General features: G+C 42.4%; 1 long non-coding RNA gene across 1 annotated transcript; it reads right to left on the reverse strand.

Annotated features, from left to right (window-relative positions):
• Positions 1-10,909: 10,909 nt before the first annotated feature.
• LOC146679793 (uncharacterized) lies at positions 10,910-12,063 on the reverse strand. The gene is made up of 2 exons (XR_014918519.1): positions 11,189-12,063; positions 10,910-11,085 (listed from the first exon to the last, which is right to left on the reverse strand). It is a non-coding gene; the product is annotated as an uncharacterized LOC146679793 (long non-coding RNA).
• Between the last annotated feature and the right edge of the window lie 1,784 nt (positions 12,064-13,847).

The raw sequence follows: 13,847 nt of genomic DNA on the forward strand, positions 1-13,847 counted from the left end.
GCATTAACTCCTCACATCGTTGTTACCCAACGGAAAAGAGTATTAGTATTAGCTACTATCATTTTTAATAAGTAAGAGAAAACAGTGTTAGCATTATTGAATAATGCTAATTCACACTAAATTAGAATTAGCTATTTACAAGAGCATACTTAGAATTAGCCGCTCACATTGTTAAAAAGTAAGGGAAAACAGTATTAGTATTAGCACATAATGCTAATTCACGTCAAAGTAGCATTAGTTAATAATGGCAGCCTACTTAGCATTAACTGCTCACTAATATAATGCTAATTCACATCAAATTAGAATTAGCTGCTCACATTGTTAAAAGGGAAGGGAAAACAATATTAGCATTAGCTGCTAATAATTATTCACCTAATTAGAGTTAGCCCCTAAAGGCAGCCTAGTTAGCATTAACTCCTGACATCGTTATAATGCAGGGGAAAAGGGTTACCATTATCAGATAATGCTAATTTACATCAAATTAACAATTGTTAATAATGGTAGACTTCGTATCATTAGCTGCTGTCATTCTTACAAAGCAAAGGAAAACAATATGAGCATTAGCTGCTAATGCTTTTTCATCTAAAATTAGCATTAGCCACTAATGGCAGCCTACTTAGCATTAACTCCTCACTAATATAATGCTAATTCACGTCAAATTAGCATTAGCTGCTAGCATCAGCCTACCTAGCACTAGTTGTTCACATTGTTAAAAGGGAAGAGAAAACGATATTAGCATTAGCTACTAATAATTATTCACCCCTAATTAGAATTAGCCGCTAATGGCAGTATACTTAGCATTAACTCCTCACATTGTTATAATGTAAGGGAAAAGAATTAGCATTATCTAATAATGTTGACCTTGGCCCACTGGAAAAGTTCAGAACTAAAGATTTAGGAGTGTTTCTCGATAGCTCTTTCTCATTTGAGAAACAAATGAACTCTGTTATTAAAACCAGCTGTAAGGTTTATATTGTTGATTGATGCTTAGAAATATTTACTCATATATGCTTAGAGTTGTATAATTGATTGCATGATGATAGAGGTTTGATCCTGAGTAGTCTGTAAAGACTCTGTGTGCCTTCCAGAGTGCTCTGGCATGCACACACCACTTGGGGCCATGAGAGAGGTCGTACCCTCTCTTACTGATTTATGGTGTAGGACAGAGGTCTCAAACTCAATTTAGCTGGTGTCCACTGCAGGCAGAGTCTGGGTGAGGCTGGGCCGCATTAGGTTTTCTACAAGAAAGGCATGGTTAAAAAATTCCAATCTTCTCAAATCTCTTTATTTTTATTTTTTAACACAAAATATGAAAAATAAATAAACAAATTAAGAATTAATAAGAAAATAAATCAATCTGTAATACATAAATAAAATAATAATAAGATGTTTTTAGTCAGTGAACTTGTGTGTTTCTTTCAGTCTTCTATATCTGCTGTATTTAGATTGAAATGTCTGTATTAACAGTTCTATAACCTTCTTCTGAACATGAATGGAACACTGTAGAAAATGAACTGTTCTTCTGAACATGGCTTCTCTTGCCTACTCCTTGCTGCTAGAGACCTGGCAGCGTTTCCTCTCGCATAGCCGAGCCAGATTTGGCCTGAGGGAGGAAGCAGTTGCGACCCTCAGTATGTCTTGAAGATGATCATCCGTAAGTCTGAACCTGTACTTGGACTTATTGAAGTTCAAAGTGGAGAAGAGCTTTTGGCACAAGTATGTGCTACCAAAAAGGCACATGGTCCGCTTGAACATTCGGGAAAGCCGAGGGAAACTAGGGCTCAAGTCTCTCAAAAATTGTCCAAGCTTGTCTGCTTTTCCACTCACCTCCCTGAACTTTGCTTTGAGTTCAGAGTTGCACTGCAGCTCAATGAGCTCCATTTGAAGCACAGAAGGGGCATCTTGCACATCAAAGGAGAAGGGGTCCGCAAAAATGTGAAAGGTGGCTCTGTGTGTCTTGAAGTCAGCAAATCTGTGATCAAATTCTTCCTGTAGCCTCAAAATGACATCAACATACTCGTCAGCACTGAATGGTGTGCCTGCATCCACGAGTGCTTTGCATGCTGGGAAATGGCAAAGGTTTGTCTGAGAGAGCTGAGCTTTCCAGAGCGCCAGTTTTGTGGAGAATGCTCTCACGTTGTCATAGGCAGCACTGACAAGTTGCCCCTGGCCTTGTAACGTCTTGTTCAGTACATTAAGCTCATGTGTCATATCAACAAGAAAAGCTGAGTCCATGAGCCATTTGGGATCAGTTAGCACAGGAACACTAACTCCATCCTTCTCCATGAAGGCTTCACTTCTGCTCTCAACTCAAAAAGTCTCTTTAATACATTTCCCCTGCTGAGCCAACGTACCTCAGTGAAGTCGAGCACATCCCCATATTCTGACTCCATTTCCTCTAAAAATTATTCTCTTTGGTTGCTTTCTTGGAGAAATCTTGCTGCCTCAGTAGATCTGTTTTAAGACTGGCAACCCGGTTCGCTCTCTCGTCTCCCTGGTATTTTGCATCCAGCTCAGCATGTCTAGTTGTGTAATGACGTTTCAAATTGTATTCCTTGTGCAGCGCAACTTTCTCTGTGCAAATAAGACAGGTCGGGGTGCCCCTGTGCTCAACAAAGAAATATTGCATTTCCCACTTTTCCTGAAATTGTCGGTGCTCATCACCAACCTTTCTCTTCACCGCAGGCTTTGAAAAAGACATGTTTGGGGCTATGTGACATTTATAATTCTACTTGGTGTCACTGTCGCATTGAAGTTTCAATCAAGCGTTTAGCCGACAGACGGGGAACGTCTCAACGCGTAGAGAACGTCATTTCTGCTTCTTTTTCTTGCAACCGTAGCACGGCGATCGGCAGATAAAAAGCCGGTAGCAGTCTCCTTTGTTTTTACGCTCGATGTTCATGTCTTTCATGACGACACGAACACCGTGGCGTTTGCAGATGGTAGAAAGTGCAGGGATAGCGAGCGCAAAACAGGCGACTGCTCACAGCGCCGGGCTGTTGTTACAGGAGAAAGAAGCGGAAATGACACCGTGACATATAACAAATAACATCAGCTGTTTCTGATGTTAGTTGTTTTGAGTGCTTTTACATTATATTGAAATATATGTAATGTTCATGTTTGCTGCAATGCAAACGCAGTGATGCAAATAAAAACATGGAGCCACAAATTACGGTGCGACCCTATAATTAGTCCGGGTTACCGGGGACTGTTGTTGCCGATGAACAGGTGTCGCTATGTGACTGCAGACTAAATTGGGCTGCATTGAGTTCATGACTTTTCTTTTATCCCGCCGCCTACGCATCACTGTGAGAGTTAATATGAGATCTCTCTCTGTGGAAAAATAACTTTAAATCCCACTGACGTGTGTATAAATCTATATACGTATAATGTCCCGCTGGGCAGCAACTTAAAAAAACAACTTTTTTTGAAGTGTTGTGAACGCAGCGCGCTGGGGCGAATGTCGGCGTTTGCCCAATAGAAAGGAGGAAGCCAGCCAGGCACAGGAAAGAAAGAAACACTCCAGGGCAACGCTGCTGGAACTTTGACTCATTGAGAAATGTTTCCCTGCTTGCATCAAGCCCGGCTGGTGTCCCCTGAGATCCATATCCCACCCTGATTGGTGGGTTAATTCAGCTCCGCCCACAACACTGTAAAGTGTCATACATTATCAAACTAACATTACATTTTCATATTAAGGTGGGGCCAAAAACTATCGTCCTGCGGGCCGCAATTGGCCCACGGGCCGCGAGTTTGAGACCCCTGGTGTAGGAGGACACCTGCTCTGTGTCTGGTTAAGTATAAGAGCCCTTTGTTAGGGGGACCGCTGGACTCTTAGCACCAGCTTTGGGGTCACAGGGTCACATCTGGAACACACACACACAGACACACACACACACACAGACAGACACACACACACACACAGACACACACAGACACACACACACACAGACAGACACACACAGACACACACAAACACACACACAGACACACACAGACACACACACACACAGACACACACAGACACACACACACACAGACACACACACACACAGACAGACACAGACACACACAGACACACAGACACACACACACACACAGACACACACACACACACACAGACACACGCACACACACACACACACACACACACACAGACACACGCACACAGACACACAGACACACAGACACAGACACACACACACAGACACACAGACACACACACACACACACACACACTATGCACAGACTGGTACTCTTTGTTCATACCTGTGTAAGACGTCATAATGAACTTGTGCATATTCATGTAAGCTCAATAAAGAGCAGTGTTACGAGGGAGCAGACGAGAGCGACTGAGGTCAAGTGAAGGAACGGCGCTGTCACAGTTCTCTCCCTCATCAATTGTCTGGTTCCAGCGGTGGGTCTGTGCTAGACGACCCATCACCAGCTTTTTCCACTGGTTACCAGTACGTGGTAGAATCCACTTCCAGATCTGGTTGTCTTTAAATCTGTGAATGGATTGGCTCCATCTTATCTCTCTTTAACAAAAGAATCCAAGTGGAGCCCTCAGGTCTGCAGATAAGCAGCTTCTGACCAGAACTAGACGTAAAAACAGAGGTGAGCTTTATCGATGGCTGCAGCCAAACTCTGGAACAGTCGCCCTTCACATCAGGTCGTCACCAACACTGGACATTTTTAAAAGCCGGTTGGAAACACATTTGTACTCTGTAGCTTTCAATCCTGACCAGTCTTTATAGTCATTACTGTGTATGTTTCCTATTTTCTCTCTACTCTGTGCAGCACTTTGGCTCAAGCTGTTTTTAAATGTGCTGATAAATAAATGTAGATTTCTTTGAATAAAACAGTGGAGCCGAGCTTTGAGCTCAGTGTGTAACAGTGTGTGTGTGAGAGCCATGTAATGTCCATGTGTGCATGCTGACTGTGCTGCTCTGACCCCCCTCCTCCTTTCAGGGTGGAGCCTGCTGGAGTCCGATGGTTGAGACCAGGTCTGAGGAAGTGTAAGTGTGTTTTTAATGGGATTCATGAAAACAAAGCAGCACACATTCAACCATCTTCATCATGTCAGGAGTCATCATCAAAGTGTCAATCAATGAACAGATGATGGATCAATAACTGCAGCTGGATTGTGTTTGTTCTCTCCATCAGATTCCTGTCAACTCACAATCGACACAAACACAGTGAACACAGAGCTCCAACTGTCTGACAACAACAGGAAGGTGACACGTGTGGAGGAGGTTCAGTCATATCCTGATCATCCAGACAGATTTGATGGTTGGGAACAGCTGCTGTGTAGAAATGGTCTGACTGGTCGCTGTTACTGGGAGGTCGAGTGGAGAGGAGGCGTTGATATATCAGTGAGTTACAGAAGCATCAGAAGGAAAGGAGGCAGTGCTGACTGTGTGTTTGGATACAATGATCAGTCCTGGAGTCTGATCTGCTCTGATGATGGTCCTCATTCTGTCTGTCACAATAACAGACTAACATCCATCTCCTCCTCCTCCTCCTCCTCCTCCTCTGTCTCTAACAGAGCAGCAGTGTATGTGGACTGTCCTGCTGGCACTCTGTCCTTCTACAGAGTCTCCTCTGACACTCTGATCCACCTCCACACCTTCAACACCACATTCACTCAAACTCTTTATCCTGGGTTTACAGTCGGTCGTGGTTCCTCAGTGTCCCTGTGCTGAGTGGAGTGTAAAGAGTGTCTCCTGTTACAGAAACACTCTGACTGTTGAACAGATAGTTCAGTCTGTACATGTCTGTCTCTTTCACTCACAAACACGTTTTCAGATTCATGGATTCAATCAGTTGATGTTTGAAACTCTTCTAAATGATTCCTTGTAAACTTCTTCAGTCACAAACAAACAGGAAGTGATGTCACATGTGTTCCTGTCCACACAGCAGAATGAGTCTATTGCTGACAGTGATGTACAAACAGAGTGAGCATTTCTGAGGCCCAAAATAAACTGAGTAGTTCACTGAATGAACAATGGACTGTGAGCTCAGTTCCTTCATCATTAGTATGGATTATATATGTATATGTATTATATTAGTATCATATATATCAGGTGCTGCTGCTTTCAGTCATTGTGCAAATGTGCTGTTTGTAAGCTTGTAAAGCTGCAGTCAGCTGAGACTGAAGAAGTCACCTGATCAGTGAGCAAACGTTTCTGAAAACGTCCAGATGAACAGAATCAACCTTTTGGGATCAGCCAGCAATGCAGCATCATTGTTGTTCAGCTTCAGAGGTTTGCAGGAATGAACTGATGACCAGAAACAGCTGCAAAGTCCAAGAAAATACCAGCTGGAGTTCAGCTGCATTTGAAGAAGTCAAAGAAAAGTAAGGATGGCAAAGGGTGACGTTTTCTTCCAAAGAGCTGCAAACATGGTCGACGCCTCATTAGAAGAATCATCTGGACATTTGTGAGGAACTCTAACCAAGAAAGCAACGTCACACAGATCCAACAGACAGTTTCCATGACTGCAAGTGTTGAGTGGAAAAATGCTACATTGCATTATTGCATCCTCTCACCACAGGAGGCGCTGTTGGCACCACTGATTGCTGATCAGCTGTTCTCTGATGATCTGATTGATACTGTGAATAACGGGACTCACTGAACTCTGTGACACAGTGAAGATTACAGAGTTTAACTTCAACATCTGACTGACGTCACACAGACAGAAGGATGAACCAGTGAGGCACAGAACACAGTTACTGGAGATACTGGATCAGCTCCATGTGAACCTCTGATGGAGAAGCTGCTGAGCCAGAGAAACATCAGGACATGACAGCAGCTGCACTTATCTAACAACATGTAGCAGAGCTGATCTATGTTAGAGGATCTATCACAGCAGCTGAAGCCAAAGTCCAACACTGGATACCAGCTGAGCCTGTGCTGAGTGTAGTGTTACAGGAAAAGGGCAGAAACACTGGTAGCTCCCAGTGATGCTGACTGGGGCACAGAGCTGAATGATGCAGCATCAGGACACTGTTTCAGTCTGACTGACAGAGAAACCTGTAGCTGTATCTACATGTGAGGCAGAGGCCACACAAGCAGCTTTCTATGTTTCACAGTGACTGAGATCTTCAGTGGGGGTGGACATGCTCCTGTACAGACCTCTGAGGAGAACCAAGGTGCAGTCAAAGAGTCCAGTCTGTCCTCACAGATGTGAACATGTGCTTTCATCAGGTCTGCTGTCAGCTAGCAGGCTCACATCAGAATCACTGTTCCTGAAAAACACAGTCTGTGTGACATCATCAGTCAGCTGATGGTCCCAGATCTGAATGGTTTCTGTCTCTACTGAGGAAGTCAGAGAATATCACTGAGGTGTGGATCAGGTCTGAGTGAGCTGTGGAGGGACAGCTTTAAACAGTCCACAGGTCTCACGTCCTGCTCAGTCTGGTAGCAGATACCTCGTATTGTTCCAGATGTGCTGACATCAGCAGCAGCACAGCTGTGTGATACCATGAATCTCAGTTATTGATCCAACACACAGTAAATACAAAGATCAGGATTTCTGAGAGTAATCATTATGAGTCTGAACACATGATCACTGAATGTTAGTCTCCACAATAATAAGCTAACACAAGCAAACACAGCTTTCAGCTCTTATTTTGAAACTGGCTTATTTAGAGAGCTGTGATGTGAGCGTGCCTGGCTCTGAGGCACTTGGGTCAGCCTCTGTTGTTTAGAAGTGTTACAGACTGTGAATGACACAGACCTGTCAGTTTCCATGTTTGTCTGTAACACAGCTCAGGGCTCCATGCTGAACGCATCCATCCAGTGTTATTGATCCAGGACTGATACCAGCATTGGGATCAATACTACAACACACAATCACATGTGTCCACGTGATGTGTTTGACCAGCTTTATTCATTAATGATCAATCAGCTTATTTACTGCATCTGAGTCCAGCTTCATTTAAATGATCCAACCATGAAAATGACATCAGTCCTACAGAAGCACTTCATGCTAACAGGAAGTCATTTATTAAGGTGGAATAACACAGAGACACAACCACTCACAGCTAACCTGACCCCACTAACTGCATGTGTTTGGACTGTGGGAGGAAGCCGGAGTACCGGAGAGGACGCACACAAACACGGGAGAACATGAAGCTCTGAAACAAAGATGGTGGATTTGACCTCAGGACCAGGCAGGGTTACGGGGGTCATGACCCCCCAATAATAGATCCAGCTACACTGAAACTGTCAATTTCATTTACTTTTCCTGTTTTAAAGCTATCAGGCTGCTTTGTGGCTCACTCAATACTAAACTAAGATACTTTCAGTGTGAATCATTTGCAGGAACACAGGCAGGATTTAAAGTGCAGAACTTTACAGTCTCTGTCTCAAAGTTGGTCTGAACATGCTAACAGCTCTTTGTTTTTTTCAGTTTTCACTGGTTTGATGTAATGAAAGAAATTTTAAAGAAGCAGACGATTGTTGTTATTTTAGTTCTATAGTTTCATAAATCGTGGTGTGGATCTAAGTCAACATTCAGAATAAATAAGATAATACAGCACTTTGATGGTTGCCTTTGTATTTTCCCAGCAGTGCTCAGGTTGGTTCTCGGCTACATTTACATACAGATGTTAATGTGTTCAGCAGCTGGACTCATCTGAGGAAGGAACCTTGGAAAGGTGCTCAGTGCACAACTGCATCACTAATTTTATGTAAGACCCTGTGTTTTATTGTATTTATATATTTGTAACATTTGACTTAAACACTTTTGGGAAGGATGAAAATGTTTTCAGGAGGAAGTTTTTCCTTCTGTCCGACTGCAGTACACACAACACTGCGTCTCCCCCCATTATCACACTTCCTCAGGCTGGTGATGAGCGCCCCCTGGTGTCAGTGTTGATGACGTCATGCACAGTGAAACATAAACGGTGTCTGTTAATAAAAAATCATGTGTCCATTTTCATGTTTGCATCATGTTTCTGTAAAATCATCAGCTGTTTCTGAACCTTCTTCATTGTTTGACTCATTCCAACAGCTGTGAGCTGTGATGGAGTCAGAGCAGCTTCATCACTGATGTTCAGGTGAAGCTGAACTTAATAAACTGTAGAAATGATCAGGATTCAGGTTGGATGTGTAAAACACTTCTGTGTGAGGTCGCAGTGCTTCATATGTGTGTGTGGGCTGAAGCACACACGTGTGAGTCCTCAGAGGTTTCACACACATCACTGCACACACTTATAATCCTAGTTTAAGCTTGTGGATCATATCGGACACATCAGCAGCTCTTTGGAGACAAAGATTTGAGATTTAAGATGAGTCATAGTCTTTCTATCCATGGTAGCTTCCACTGCTGAGGCTCGGGAAACATGAAGAGGATAATTAAGAGCAAGCATCAGCTCTGTCTCATCTAACTACACAGTATTATGATCATGCACTTATGTCTCAAACTAAGACACAATGAGACAAAATGAGTTCTGTGAGTCTTTAGATTATCAGTAAATTCTGGTGACAGTTTGACGCTCAGTGGAGCCATTTTTGGTTTGTGATGAGTGTTTTGTGAGCTTCTGTTTTGTGAATCGCTCTTTGTAATTTAGAAGATGGTGCAGAAATGTGCGCGCCCTTATCTGAGAGGACACGGAGAGAGTGTCGCAGACTCGAGGTGAGGAGATAAACCTCGGAGCTGGATGGCCTGCACGTTACCCATGTGCATCTTTTCAGTGACATCAAGTGAACCCATAATAAGCATTTCTATGTCTTAGACATCATGTCCATTTCTAATGAGAGATTATTTTTAAATGAGGGAAACCTGGTCTAACAACACGCTTCCAACAGAGCTAAAGGTTCACCACAGTGAGACGGTGGGACTCTGATAAGAACTGAAACACTGTGTATGAACAGCTGAGACAAAACTATATATAAACACTCATTTATTCCAGTTTAGTTTACAATGATTTTAAAGTAATGTGGAACGATTCATGTTCATGAGCTGTTACAAACACAACTATTGATTTGTCTATATATGGTCGGACTACAAGGCTCGTGTTGAGGCTCTTGGAATAATGTGTGAATTACAGCAAGAAATGATGGTTTCCCATTTTACCAAAGTGGAATAAAATCACCACAGCAAAGAAATAATGTTATTGTCTGCAGCTAAAATATATGGTGAACATGGTTTTATAATAATGTGCAAACACAACCTCACTCTGCTCTATACGAGGAGCCAACCACAGCTGTCCGGGTCTTCATCCACCACCTCCACCATCTTTGCTCATCATCATTCACTTAATTGCTGATTGGTTTAAATCAAACTCCATTACAGGTTCAACTCCATCATATAACAGCATGTTGACTTTGGATCTGGTGTGCAGTGCCACCTTAAAAGATGAGGAAACTAAGAGATTACAAAAAAAGAAGTGGAGGAGTTAAAGAGCTGCAGCAGATTAACAGTTTCTGACAGTCATGTGTTAGAAAGAGGACGATTAGATGAGCTGAGGGATCCATCTACTGCTCAGTGAAGCCTCATCAGAAACAGTCTCAGTGGAAGGATGGCTCTATTGTTAAGGAAGGACACAGGCAGAAAGACTGGCGTCTGTCACACAGGAACTGGACTGAAAATCAGCTGCACATATTCATCAGTATGTGCAAACATATTATAGGTGTGGAATTCAGGACAGTACCATCAGAAGTTGATCCACTGTGCAAATGTCTGATTGGCAGTGGCTTCATTTTTCACTATGAACAAACTGCTAATGCAGCATCACAGGACGTCAGCCATGGATTGGCCTCCCCAGACCTCAACATTACTGAAACATCTTAACAGAGGATGGAAACAAAGGGAACCAACATCCAAGAAAAGAGCTGCTGCTGAAAACTTCCTCACAGAAAACACAAACAAGCTTGACTAAGAGACTCCAGGCTGTGCTGAATTATAAAGGTGGACTGACCTCCAGGGTCCTTAGTATCATATAAGCTCAGTTTGTGTCTTATATACTTTCCATTTATATAACAAAATATATAGAAAGGAGGGTGGTTTAAGATGTGTGTAGAGTTTTATTCATTATCTTTAGACAAACAAAGAAAGCACCATCCATTCGTCTCCAGTCTGTATGAAAAACAGGGGAAAGGTCAAATTAAACCTTTGAAATTCCTTTCACAATAAATCCATAAATAAACAAAATAAAACATAGAAAAGTGTTTAAACCCACTTTTCCATAAAGCTGTCAATAGGAAATGTTCCAGTAAACATGTCTGTGTTTCTGCTGTTTTCCTTTCATGCGTCCACAGCTGACAGGTAACCCTATTGGAGTCGCCATAGTGACGGGTGGCGTCTCAGCTTCAGCGTGTTGATGGGCACAGCCACGGTTACCACAGCTGGAGTCGGTGTACGGCGAGCTGTGAGAGGACAGAGATGGAGAACGCACATTTAACTCTTTAACAGGAGATACGTTACGACTAACAGACGACTGCTGTCTACATGATGTCTTTGCAGCCCTTATGCTACATGTTACACAACTTTTCTTCATGCCAACAAGACTGAGGTGCCACATAGTCGACACATACAGCTGATTATGATGCATGTTTTACTATTGCTATGTTCACATCATCTGCTTGGCTTTATTACTGAAAGCCTGGAGATCCTCTGACGTGTGCATGGCTGATGTGAAGTATGATTAGTCCTACATGACATCAACAACAGAGGCAATGAAAGCTTTGTTGTTAACAGGTTGTAGGTAAAGTCAAATGTCTACTTCTACACTTGTGTTGGGTAAAGTTCTTCTCACTGCAGCAGATTTATATCTGTGCTTTCACAGGGCGTGATGTGGAGCTCAGCGCTGAGGTGCAGGTCTCCTTGGAGACGGCATCCTGGCTGAAATATTATCATGCTTCCAAAACATTTCAGCTTTTATTTTGAAAGAAACAAGACTTGAAAACGAATCCCCTTCTTCCTCTTTGTCTTTGTTCTTCAGAGGAGTGTCACCTGGACAAACTCAGGGCTGTTCTAGAGCCTTTGTTATTATTTGACTCCATAGAAATATTGTTGGGATTCAGAGATTCTTTTATTGCTGCCATATAATTTCCCTTATGAAGAATGTATTAATAACATGTTTTACAGTATCAGTAATATTTCCTGCAGGGTTTATATTGCATTGAATATGTCTGTCATCACATTGACCTTTCTATTTTTATAGGTTGAGTTCATTTTATACACAATGCATAAATGTGCTTGGTTAGAGTTGATGTTCCATTCTAGAAGGTTTTAAGCTTCACTGGTGAGAGTGTCCAGATGATTCATGCTGAGGGAAACTAGAACATAGAAGGATAACTGCAATGCATGCTTACAGTACATATAATACATATAATCTAGGAATAGGCCTGAGCAGAGGCCCCAATGTTTCCAGCTTCTTGTTGCAAACCTGTTGCATTTTATTCTACTTGGTAACAGATGAGCAGAGTCAATAATTAGCCTCAGAGACCCTGAGGGCTTAAGATTATTACCTTGTATGGAAGGTGTTATAGAAAAGAGAAGTTCTATGTCTGCTTATAGCTATTAAAAGATGTACAAGACGTACGATTAACTGTGACTAAGGTCTGGAACCTATTCTAATCTGTCATTGACGCCATGGGGGGGGGGGGGGGGGGCGTGTACCCCACTGCTTTATAAGTATCCACATTATGTATTTTGGTCAGAAGACATATGTTGATGTTTTCTCCGGGCTGTTAATACACTCATCGTTTGATTGCACTTTCCCGGAGCCTCCGTCGTTTGTTGTCTGGTCTAAAGTTGATCGATCTGGCAACAGGGTGGACATGCTCCTGTACAGACCTCTGAGGAGAACCAAGGTGCAGTCAAAGAGTCCAGTCTGTCCTCACAGATGTGAACATGTGGTTTCATCAGGTCTGCTGTCAGCTAGCAGGCTCACATCAGAATCACTGTTCCTGAAAAACACAGTCTGTGACATCATCAGTCAGCTGATCGTCCCAGATCTGAATGGTCATCAAATCATAGCAAATACATAGAAACAGAATAATGTGTTAAATAATGCAAAAGAAGAAGAAGAAGTAAACACATATGGGACAAATGGAGACCATTGCAGCTCATCCACCAGTGGGGTAAAAAGAGCAACCAAGAAAGTGGCAGCCTGCACGGCCACAGATGTGCTGGAGGAGCTAGAAGCTCTACCCATGGAGAAACTCCTGGAGAACCTTGCTAAGCCTAACAGGGGACAGGTACTTCTGCCCAACCTGGCAGCCACAAAGTGAACTCATTTAGGTAAAGATAACCACATGCACCTAACCAGCCTGCACCAGCCTGACATTTCTTCCTCCTAAGTAAAAACCAATGGATGGATTGAACTTAGAGTCTCAGCTCAGTTTTCTATTTTGACCACCTACACCCCAAGATACTCTTTTAAAAAGTGTTGTTTTCAGATCCCTTTGAAGTTCATAAAGGGCCTGTTCATTTTCATTCAGATGTTTTATTACATAAATGTTACTGTTTTCTTTTGATTTATGCTCCCACTACACTGCACCTCTACAAACAACAATGCCACGGACTGTCAGCTGCTTTTACATGCTGTGAACATGAGTAGGTTTGATCAGAGTTTCAATTATCAAAGAAAAGACAAACTGAGCAAAAAGAAGGAAAAAAAGACCAACTTCTTCCCAACTGACAAGAAAAATACTCGTCATGTTTTCATAATAAAGGATCAGGCTCCCCATTTATGACAGCTTGGACCAATAATGTATGTTACACTGATGCTACTGTAGAGACAGGGTCAACATCTCTATTTAAATATAATTAATATACAAAACACAATAAAAGTTATACATGAATTATTCATTATTTTTACTATTGATAAAATT

Source organism: Copadichromis virginalis, unplaced genomic scaffold, assembly GCF_057382275.1.
Source record: "Copadichromis virginalis isolate Kocher_CV1m ecotype Utaka unplaced genomic scaffold, C_Virginalis_male_GT1.1 unmapped_scaffold_1, whole genome shotgun sequence".
NCBI classification, from domain to species: domain Eukaryota; kingdom Metazoa; phylum Chordata; class Actinopteri; order Cichliformes; family Cichlidae; genus Copadichromis; species Copadichromis virginalis.